Here is an 11,125-nt window from a genome sequence, read left to right on the forward strand (position 1 = left end):
GTGGGTTTGATCCCCAATTGGGCTGCCTATGGGAGGCAACCGATCAATGTTTCTCTCTCCTATTGATATTTCTCTCTTTCTCCACTCTCACTATTAAATCAATAAATATATCCTTGGGTGAGGATTGAAAGAAAAATTAAAATCAATGAATATATCCTCAGGTGAAGCTTAAAAGGAAAAAAGAAGAGGACGAGTTGACTGACCCATGTGGAGAATATTTGAAAGACTCAGACATCCTTGAATGATGAAAGGATTTTTTTTTCTCTCAAGATTCTTTAACTATCATATGAAAGAAGATTCAGATATTCTGTATGGCTTCACAGAACAAAGTAAAAACTACTACGGAAAGTTAGGAAGACACATTTTTTGTTTTCTCAATATAAAGAACTTACCAACAATTAGAGTAGACTTTCATTTCTTCTCTCTGGCAAGTCTCTTGGATTATCCAGGTATAGGATTATAACACCTACAAATAGAGAAAGTTTTATTGCTTCACATCCTTTCTAACACAAATGCTCATATTGTTTTCTCTTGACTGCTTTGGCTAAAATGTCTGAGAAAATAAAGTTATCAGATATCCTTGTCTTATTTTTGATTTTAGGAGACATTCAGTGTTTCACCATTAAATAAGAAAATTTGTTTATTATTAATCAAGAATGGGTGTAGAATGTGTTGAATGTCTTTTAAATATTGTAACCATATTAATTTTAACTTTAGAAGTACAATAATAGGATCCTTAATATGTACTGAGCCACCCTTGTAATCCTAGAATAAATCCCACATGATCGAAATGTATTATTTTGTGATGTGATATTATATAGTACACAGTTCTGTTTGCTCATTCTATTTAGAATTTTGCATATTTTTAATAATTACACAGGCATTTATAATTTAGATTGGTCTTTAATTATTTTATTTATATTTAGTAGTATTTATCAGACGAGTATTGGTATTATAGTTAGTTAACAACAAAGAACTTTTGGAAAATTTATTTTTCCTTGGTTGGAAGATTTAAAAGGGGCCTGGGATTATCTGGTCATTGAATATTTCATAGAATTATATTGTGAAATTCTCTGGGACAACTGTTGTGGTAGATTTTGAAAAATTTCCCATATTTTAATAGAAAATTATATTTTTCTTCTATACTTGAGTTGATTCTGATAAACTGTAATGTTTTATACTATCCATTTCTTAGAGGCTTTGAAGTACATCTGAATAGATGAATGACATATAGATTTTTAAATCTCATTTCAATAGATATTTTTCTTCTCAGTTTTTTAACAGATGAATCTTTTCCATTTATTTTTAATTAGGTTAGCTACCTACTTGTTTTGTTTTATGACTTTTTCAAGGAAACAGCTTTGTGCTTTAATTATTTTACTGTATATTTTGCTTTCTAACTTTTCTGCTTTGTTTCTTTGTTCATATTCAAAAAAATTTAACTGGTTATTTAGTTCATCTTTTTCTTCTTAACTTCTTTTCATTTAAGTATTTAAAATTATGACTTGTTGTAATCACTTTAATTTTATTTTATAGAATAAAATTTGTGTGTTGTCCTTATTATCATTTCCTAGAAAGGCTGCAATATCAGTTTTTATAACTCCATGACTAAAGCTAACACACACGTGTGTGTGTGTGTGTGTGTATAAATTTCTAGATAATATGGTTTCTTTGGTATTTGTTTATTTCTTTTTTTGGATTAGATTTTTGTGATTTATATTTATTGTACTTATTGAAGTTTGTTTTATGAACGTAAGAGTTGTTCGGGTGTTAAAATACTTAGTGTGAACTTGAAAGTGTACACTTTATCATAAATGGGTATAATATCTATTCTGTTAATTATATAATTTAGGTCTTCTGTACCGTTTAATCCATGTATGAGTTTTTAACTGAGTAGCAGAGTAACTTCAATTATAATTAGTGCTATTTTGTATATTTTTTTCTTGCAGCTCTTAACTTCTGCTTTATAAAGTTGTGTTTTGATTCATGGATATTAACCAAAGTTATGTCTTTACTGTGAATTGTGGTTCTAGCATCTTATGTTTCTGGTTATATGTCTTTGGCCTGGGTTCCAGTTTGTTACATAACAAAATTACAGCATTGTTTTCTTCTTTCCAAAGAATTCTCTAAATCAGCTTTACTGAGACATAACTTACTTAAAATAAATGCATTTAAGTTTATATTTTGATATAAAAATTTATTTTTTTACATTTTGTCAAAATTTATTATGCACTTAGTAACCACCATTACAAGCAAGATATAAAACTTTTTCTCATCTCTCTCCCCAAAATTCTTCGTTTCCCTTATATTGATGCAAGCCACAGACAATTTTATTCAGGCTAATATTTTGTCATTCCAGAAATTTAATATAAATGGAATAATATGCTATGTAGACTTTTGAATCTGCTTTTTTCACTGAAGGTAATATTTTGAGATTAATTAATATTTTTGCACATTTAGGTAGGGTATCCTGTTCTTTTGCTAACTAATATTATTAAATAATATTTTATTGCATGAAAATAGGCTAATTTTTTATCTGTTTAGCTGTTTATGGACATTGAGGTTATTTCCAGGATTTAATTATTACGCATAAAATTGAAATGAATATATACATGTGTCTTTACGACAGTTTTTATTTTTCTTGGTTAAAAATTGTTTGGAACATTTTATATTCCTCCCAATGTAAGAAAATCACTATGGCTTTGTGTCTATATCAATACTTATTATTGTCAAGCTTTAAATTTCAGCATTTTAATGGGCGTATGACAGTACCATATTGTGCTTTTAGTTTTTGTTTTCCCACTGACCGATGATGTTGAACAGCTTTTTATCTGTTTATTGACTGTTGATTTATCTTCTTTTTTAAGAAGATTTTAGTTATTTATTTTTAGAGGAAAGGGAAGGGAGGGAGAAAGAGGGAGAGAGAAACATTGATGTGCAAGAAAAATATCGGTTGGTTGCCTCTTGCATGCCCTCAACTAGGGACCTGGCCTGCAACCCAGGCATGTGCCCTGACTGGGAATCAAACTGGCAATCTTTCCATCTGTGGGACAATACCCAACCCACTGAGTCACACCAGTCAGGGCAATATATCTTATTTAATTAAATATTTGTTGAAGTCTTTCCTCATGTTTTATTGGATTGCTTCCTTTCTTATGGCTAATTTATTCATATTCTGGGTTTATGTATATATTTTAATTTTTAAGTTAAATTTATTGAGGGTGCATTGGTTAAAAGGATCATATAGGTTTCCAGTGTACATTTATGTGATATATGATCTGTATATTGCACTGTGTGCCCACCACCCAAAGTCAAACCATCTTCTGTCACCACATATTAGGCTTCCTCCACCCCTCCACTACCCATGACCCCCTTCCCTCTGGTAACCACCACACTGCTGTCTGGGCCCACAAGTTTTGGTTTTCTATTCCACATATGAGTGAAATCACTTGGTTCTTAGCTTTTTTTGAACTGACATTTCACTTAGCATAGTATTCTCAAGGTCCACCAATGGCGTTGTGAATGACATTTTGTCTTTTCTTATGGCTGAGTAGTATTCCATTTTATATATGTACCACCTCTTTTTTATTCAGCCCTCTATGGAAGAACATTTTGGTTGTCTCCATGTCTTAAATGCCTTGAATATGCTGCAGTGAACATAGGGGTGCATATATCTTTGCAAATACATGTATTTGAGTTTTTGGGGTTGATACCCAGAAAAGGGATTGCTGGATCACGTGGTAACACTATCTTTTTTATATATCTATGAGGTGCTTTTTGTTGTTGTTGTTTTGCACTTAGCAACAGAGGTATAATTATCAATGCACATATAAAGATAACTTTTTCATATTAAGGAATCATTATCTGACCTGAGACTTTACTAATGGGTTTATATGATTTTTACTATCTGAAATTCATTCAAAGGAAAAGGAGAAATTTAGTAGATGTTTTCAATATTATAGATACAGTTATTACTCCAGATGTATTTATATGAATTGTAAAAATTAATGACAAAAAATCAAGATAAGAATCACAGCAAATAAGTTATTTTTCTATGCTTCCACACATCTGTCGGTGTATGGAATCACATAGGAATGCTTACATTTATGGGCACTTAAGCTTTGATGCTGATTTATAATTATAATTACTAACTAAATGAATTTTACCTTAGTTAACTATGATATAGAGACAAACATATATGTGACAAGTATACCTGTGATTTCACATATAATCATTTTGATGAGGTGGGTATTCTTGATAACTCTGTTTCAGTGGCTATCAGACTTGGCTGTATGTTATTATTTCTTGGGGAGATATTTAAAAATAAAGAGCCACAGCTTCATGCCTTGAGATTGGGTTTGTGTGGGATGCAGCCCATATTTTAATAAACTCCTTGGATATACCTAATGTGCAGCCAGGATTGAGAACATAACTCCATTTAAGAAGAGTAATCATGCTAAAGAGAAAAACAAAATTATTTTAAAAAACGGTCCTCCCCACCCACAAATTTAGTTTATATTTTAGTATTCCTGCTTACTTTTAATAGTGATTCGCATAGGAAAACAGGTTTTAAATAAATTATTTTGTGATGAAATAAAGGAAGTTATGTTTATTTCTACTGAAATAAAAAAGGTACATTATGAAAAGAGAAAAATCTGTTTTCAGCATGTAAGGGTATACCACAAATAATAAAATTATACAAATCCAAATGTGTTCATAATTACCGTATACATTTTTCTTGTTCTTTAAACTCCTTCAAAAAGGAGGCTGTCTCATAAAATTAAATGTTTTGCTCTATTGAAAGGCCACTTAATAGAGGTTGTATTTCTATCACCAAATAATAGAATCAAACAAAAAACTCCAAGTATTTAGACTTTTAAGATATTATTATTTTATACATTTATTTTATGTAATCATTATATAGTAAAGAGGGTAAAAACCACATTCATTCCTAGAAAATAAGCAAGTACTACACAAACATTTAATCCTGACTTGACAGTGTGACTCTGGAAACCACAAATAAAAATAAGAAATAATGTTTTGGAAACTAGTGAGTCTGTAATTGAGAAATCTTTTCCATTTGTGATCTATTTTCTCCACTGGAAGTATCTAAGTGTAATTGTTTTCCAATGCTACATAAACCTAACTCTATAGGGCAGGATTGTCGACACAAGTTTTATGACTATTGCCATAAAAATATTTTCTTTCTTTACATGTGCACTTTCAGAAACTTTATATTTTTGTGTGTGATATTTAATGAGTTATATATTATCTGTAGACTAAAAAGACTGTTCCTGTTCCCACCTACCTGACAAGTTGTCCAAATCAATATCTTTCAGTTTATTGTCATATTCATGCTACAGAGTAGCTGGTTTTCTATTCTTAAACATAGTTCCTTTTTCAAATTGGCATAAAGATCAGGGATGTTAGGCATTGCACTTTTATTGTTTTCTATCACATGACATGCTAATTTAAAGAATCATGGAAAAATTACAAACAGAATTCTCATATTTAAGTCTTGTTTATTTAAATTAATTTTCTGAACTGATCATGTGAACTAGCCAATTCTCTCTGTGTTTTATACTGAGCAGATGTCCTTTTAGAGAAAAAAAAAATCATTTTATCTTCCAGCTTTTTATAGTCAAAATGAGACTGTATTAGGACAATAGCTTAAATCAGATTACCTCTCCCCGGAATCAAATGCACATTAGAGATAAAGAACTGATTTTGCTGATAAAGGTTTTAGTGGAGTATAAAAAATAAATTGTAGCTGAAGCTAAAACAAAACAGATCAAATGATCAGAAATCATAGCATTTTTCCCCACCTGGTTCCCTGTGGATTTTCTCTGTGATGAAGTCAGGTGGGTAGGAAGTGTGTACTCAGAACTAAAACAAGCTGTGGCAACCAGGTCAGGCTGTGTTTCACAGCTTTTCTTCTGGTCTGCCATTTGAGTCAATCTGGCCAAATATAGTTTTCTTAGACTTTATCTTCAGAGAATTAAAGAAAGGTGACCTCATTTAGAGAAAAACGCCGGAGAGAAAGTGAATTTACCCTTTATATCAGCCTGTTTGCAAACTACATACACTCTACATAGAAAGAGCTTTGTAAGGGCATTTCAAGGGCATTTCAGTCTGAACGTGGCATTCTAGAGTTTGAACACTTGGAAACTTTGACAACAGAAGTTTGGAAAATTTTAAAAAGCAATATCTTTCCTAAAAATGTTTCAGAGAAAGGTGAAAATTGCCATTTTTATAAAAAAGTAGCCTTAGCAGAGATTTTTATTAACTGGTTTAAAATACCCTTTGTGTGTTTTAGGCAAAAAGTTGAGTCAGATACACTCTATCGGTATTTTTATTTCTCAGGAAACTTTTTAATCCACAAACAGTATTAGAAATATTATACTTTGAAAACACCATGAAAGTATTTTTTTTCCTTAATTCAGTTTTGTAAACTAGAACACAGAGTCTTTATGTGTAAACTAGGAATAAGAATACCTACTCACAGAATGGTTATAAACATTAACTGAGCTGTTTCATACTTAGAACAATACCTGGCATGGGATAAGTATTTAGAGAATATTGTCAAGTATTAATATTTTAGAGTAACTTAAAATAATAAATTTAATGGATGAAAATGAGATAAAGAATTATATTCATTTTGAAAAATGAGATACCACTCTAAGAGAGGCAATTTTTGGTTTAGTACAGTAGAAGTTGCCCCCAAACCACTACCAATGGGGGAGCCACAGATAGAGGATTAGCCCCGCACTAGAGTAAAATTTCGTTCCACTTTAGAATTTTGTGTGGGCCAACTTTTCTCTTTTTCTATCATGAGTTTTTCTTAGGATGAAAAAAAATTATTGAAGTCAAATTAATGTTCTGTTGACTACATTTCAAGTGAAGATATTCTTTCTGTTGAAATAAGTACTTTTATAATTAGATAACAAAATTTTCTTTAAAAAGTTTTAAGGAAAGCCCTGGCTGCTGTAGCTCAGTGGATTGAGTGCTGGCCTGTGAGCCAAGTGTCGCTGGTTCGATTCCCAGTCAGAGCACATGACTCGGTTGCATGTCAGGTCCCCGGTTGGGGGCATAAGTGAGAGGCAACCACACAGTGATGTTTCTCTCCCTCTCTTTCTCCTTTCCCATCTCTTTAAAAATAAATAAATAAACAAAACAAGAAGTAAATAAATAAATTATTTTTAAAAAAGTTTTAAGGAAAGTAAATTTTTTATTTCATTTTTTAAGTATATTTTATTGATTATATTGTTACAATAGTTCCAATTTTTTCCCCTTTGCTCCCCTCCACCCAGCACACCCCTTCCCCAACAATCCCCTCCCCAAGTCCATGCCCATGGCTCACCCTTTCATATATTCTTCTTCTTTTTTAAAAAAATAATTAATTAATTAGTTAAATATTTTAACAATAAAAAATAACAATCCCTCCCTCTCAGACTTAAGACCCTTTACAATCTTATAAAGGACAATGGACGAAGGTCTCGAACTCCTCTAGTTGCTTCAAGCTGGACATGGTCGTCGTCCTACCTACCCTTGGGTCAAGAAATCCCTAATAAGAGTGGGGGTGTGGAGGGGAGGGTGGCCTTCCCACAAGGGGAAGGATCGTGCAGACTCCAGGTTGGTTGGCTGTCTCTGGACAATGGCATGCTTGGTTTAACAGGCTGGCATCCTTGTTGTATTCTGGGGACAACAAGGTTAAAGGACATCATTCAATCCGTAACCACTAGATGACAAAAGACAGGTATTAATTTTTCAATGTCCCACATTAGGGAAAAGAAGGGCTTCTTTAGAGGAAGGTATGCCAGGTACATCTCACCTGTCCAAAACCCTTTTGCCCATTATACTTAGTTTGGACTGAGGGAAATATTTTAGGTTTCCCCCTTCTCAGGCCTCTGGGCTCTTTCTGTCCAAGCCATTAGGATAGAAAAGAGAAACCAGTTTTAAAGTGAAGCCCACAGACCACCCCGTTCTTCACCAACCCAGCCACTTAGTTCAGCCAAACCATTGAGTCTCAGGAGGCAGCAATGCAGACAGGATTAAGTGAGACCTATACATACAGACAATCACTCAGGTAATGAGATCGTAGGCTTATGCCCTTTGAAAACAGAAAACACATGTTAATTTATGTAATATAACCCACACACAAATTTATAGATCTGTAGGACTGTCTTATCGGAAAGACATCCAGTTGCAAGGCATTTGACATTCTTCTTGCCTGTAAATTAAACATCTTTGATAATGCCACAGACATAGTTTAACTTTCAAATGAAAACAAATTTTAAATGAAAAGAAACTTTAAAGATGGTTAGCTGCACTACTTTATAGTCTACCACTGGGCATTGTGATCTTCCTTGAATCTTGATTTTTCTCCCTAAGATTACCCTCCTTGTCATTAAAGGGACTGCATTAAGTTCATTTTTAATTTATCCTGTTAATTTGCATAAACACAACAAGAGCATCAAATGATCACTTATGATCTTTAGTTCTGCTTTGCTGGAACTTACGCAAGGAACATTTAGGGTGACCTTCAGTCTGCCCTTCAGGGCACAGAAGCTGAGCCACATACCTGACATTCAGCCTTGCCTGTAAACACTTGTCTTTTCCAGGTCCTCCTGGTTTTCCATTGTGCCTTAAGGTCCCTTCTAGCCATCTTTCAGGAAAACAACCTTCGTTCCTTCCCTGGAAAGATTGCTATGGACGGCTCATCCATCCAAGGTACCAGGCCTTTTATCTCGTGGACTTTTATTACCTTTGAAAGTCAGTCCCAGTTGCTCAGGGCTTTTTGGTAACAACCAAAGCCCAAGCATGTCTCCTTTAGGCATGACATTCCAGTCAAAGTCTTAGTCAAAAAATCGTTATTAACAACTGGTCTCATTAGTTTTATGCAAAGAAACTTAGGTCATTACTTACTTCTTTAGAATGCCAAATTCTGGAGGGATCAGATAGGGAGAAAATATATACAGTGTGAAGGAAAATCCTTGTCCTTCTAATATTCACTGAACTTGCATTTCTATTCTTTATATTTTTATTTTTCCCCCCACTAAAAATTTTTCTGTTTGTTTGTTTTTCCATTACAGTTGTCTCACTTTTATCCCCCTCTTGCTTCTCTGCACCCTCTCCCTCCCTTCTCCCACATTCAGTCCTCACCCAGTTGTCCATGTCCATGGGTCATTTATACATGTTCTTTGACTAGACCCTTCCCCTTCTTACCACTTCTCTCCCTCCCATCTCCCCCTTTGTTACTGTTAGTTTATTCCTCGTTTACATACCTCTGGTTCAATTTTGCTCATTTGTTTGTGTTGTTCATTAGTTTCCTTTAACAGGTGATAGCATAAGGTAATTTTCTTTTGTTGCCTGGCTTATTTTGCTAAGCGTAATTCTCTCTAGTTCAAATTATGTTGTTGCAAATGATAAAAGTTCCTTCTTTCTTTCAGTACTTATTCATTGTCATTTTCCCCCTTTGTACTCGTGTTCCTCTCTGTCTCTCTCTGTTTCTTCATCTTCTTAAAGCAGACCCTTTAGCTTCTCTTGCAATACTGGTTTGGTGGAGATGTATTCTTTTAACCTTCTTTTGTCTTGGAAACTCCTTATTTCACCTTCCATTTTGAATGAGAGCCTTGCTGGGTAGAGTATTCTTGGTTGTAGGCCTTTGTTTTTCATTACTTGGAATATATTTTGCCATTCCCTTCTGGCTTGTAGTGTTTCTGCTGAGAAATCTGATGATAGCCTTATTGGAGCTCCCTTGTATGTTATTAGTTGTTTCTCTCTTGCTGCTTTTAGGATTCTCTCTTTGTCATTGAATGTTGCCATTTTAATTATGATGTGTCTTGAAGTGGGCCTGTTGGGGTTCATCTTCATTGGGACCCTCTGTGCTTCCTGGACTTGCATGATTCTTTCTCTCTTCATGTTAGGGAAGTTTTCTGTCATTAGTTTTTCAAAGAGGTTTTCTATCCCTTGCTCTTCTTCTTCTCCTTCTGGAAATCCTATGATACGGATATTATTACGTTTCATGTTGTCCTGTAGCTGTCTTAGAGCCTCTTCAGTCTTGTTCAGCCTTTTTTCATTTTGTTGCACTGTCTGTGAGTTTTTGTCTACATTGTCCTCCAGGTCGGTGATCCAATTTTCTGCTTCCTCTAGCCTGTTTTTAATTCCTTCTACTGTGTTCTTCAATTCAGAGATCGTGATCTTCATTTCCTCCAGGCTCTTATTGATAGCTTCCATGTCCTTTTTGATGCTGGTATAATTCTCAGTAAGTTCCTTATAGTTCTTCCGGAGTTCACTGTAGTTTTTCTGGAGTTCTTTGTAGTTTCCGCTGAGCTCATTGAGCTTCTCCATAATACATGCTTTCAATTTCATATCTGATAGTTGGCTCCCCTCTATTTCATTTAGCATTCTTTCTGGGGACTCTGCCTTTCCTTTCAATGGGGGGTTGTTTCTCTGTCTCCCCATTTTTGTGACTCCTATTGTTTGTTGGTGCTTCTTAGAATGATCTGCACTTCCTGGGTCTGCCCCTGGTGGCGTCAGATCCTGTACCAGTCTGGGCCTAGGCAGCCTGTTGGAGACTTCCAGGGATCTACTGCCTTTGTCTGTCTCCTTTAATTGATAATCTATTCAATCTGTGATTAGCCGTCAGGCTTAAGGACCGTGGGTGTGGCAGCTTAATTCCTGTAGGCAGGGCCTTCGCTTCCCCTCAAGCTGATGCCACTTGGCCGGGATGGTCTGCCTGCAGTGTGGGGATGAGTCAGCACTGGGACTTGGCTGGCCGCTTCCCCAGCTCTCCCCTCAAAGCTACCACACCAAATTCTCCCCAAGCATCTCTAGTCCTCTCTGCCTTTCCTCCGCTTGAGCCCAGGGTAAGTGGGGGCCAAAATATTTTTGTATGTGATCCGCTTAAGAGCTCTTTTTCTCCAGCTGTTTCTCTCTGGCTAGCAAGAAACCCTGTGGCTTTTTGCTTTTCACAGCTGGATATTATTTTACTTTCCACTCTGTTGCTGTAGGCTGGGAAGTTCAGCTGGAGGTTTAGACCCTGCCCTTCTCAGGGGGAATCCCCAGCTGCTGAGCTGTTTCTCAGTCCCTTCAGCTGCCACCCGTGTGAGCCCAGCCAGCCCTT

The sequence above is a fragment of the Furipterus horrens genome, unplaced genomic scaffold (assembly GCF_987537825.1).
Source record: "Furipterus horrens unplaced genomic scaffold, mFurHor1.1.pri manual_scaffold_2, whole genome shotgun sequence".
NCBI classification, from domain to species: domain Eukaryota; kingdom Metazoa; phylum Chordata; class Mammalia; order Chiroptera; family Furipteridae; genus Furipterus; species Furipterus horrens.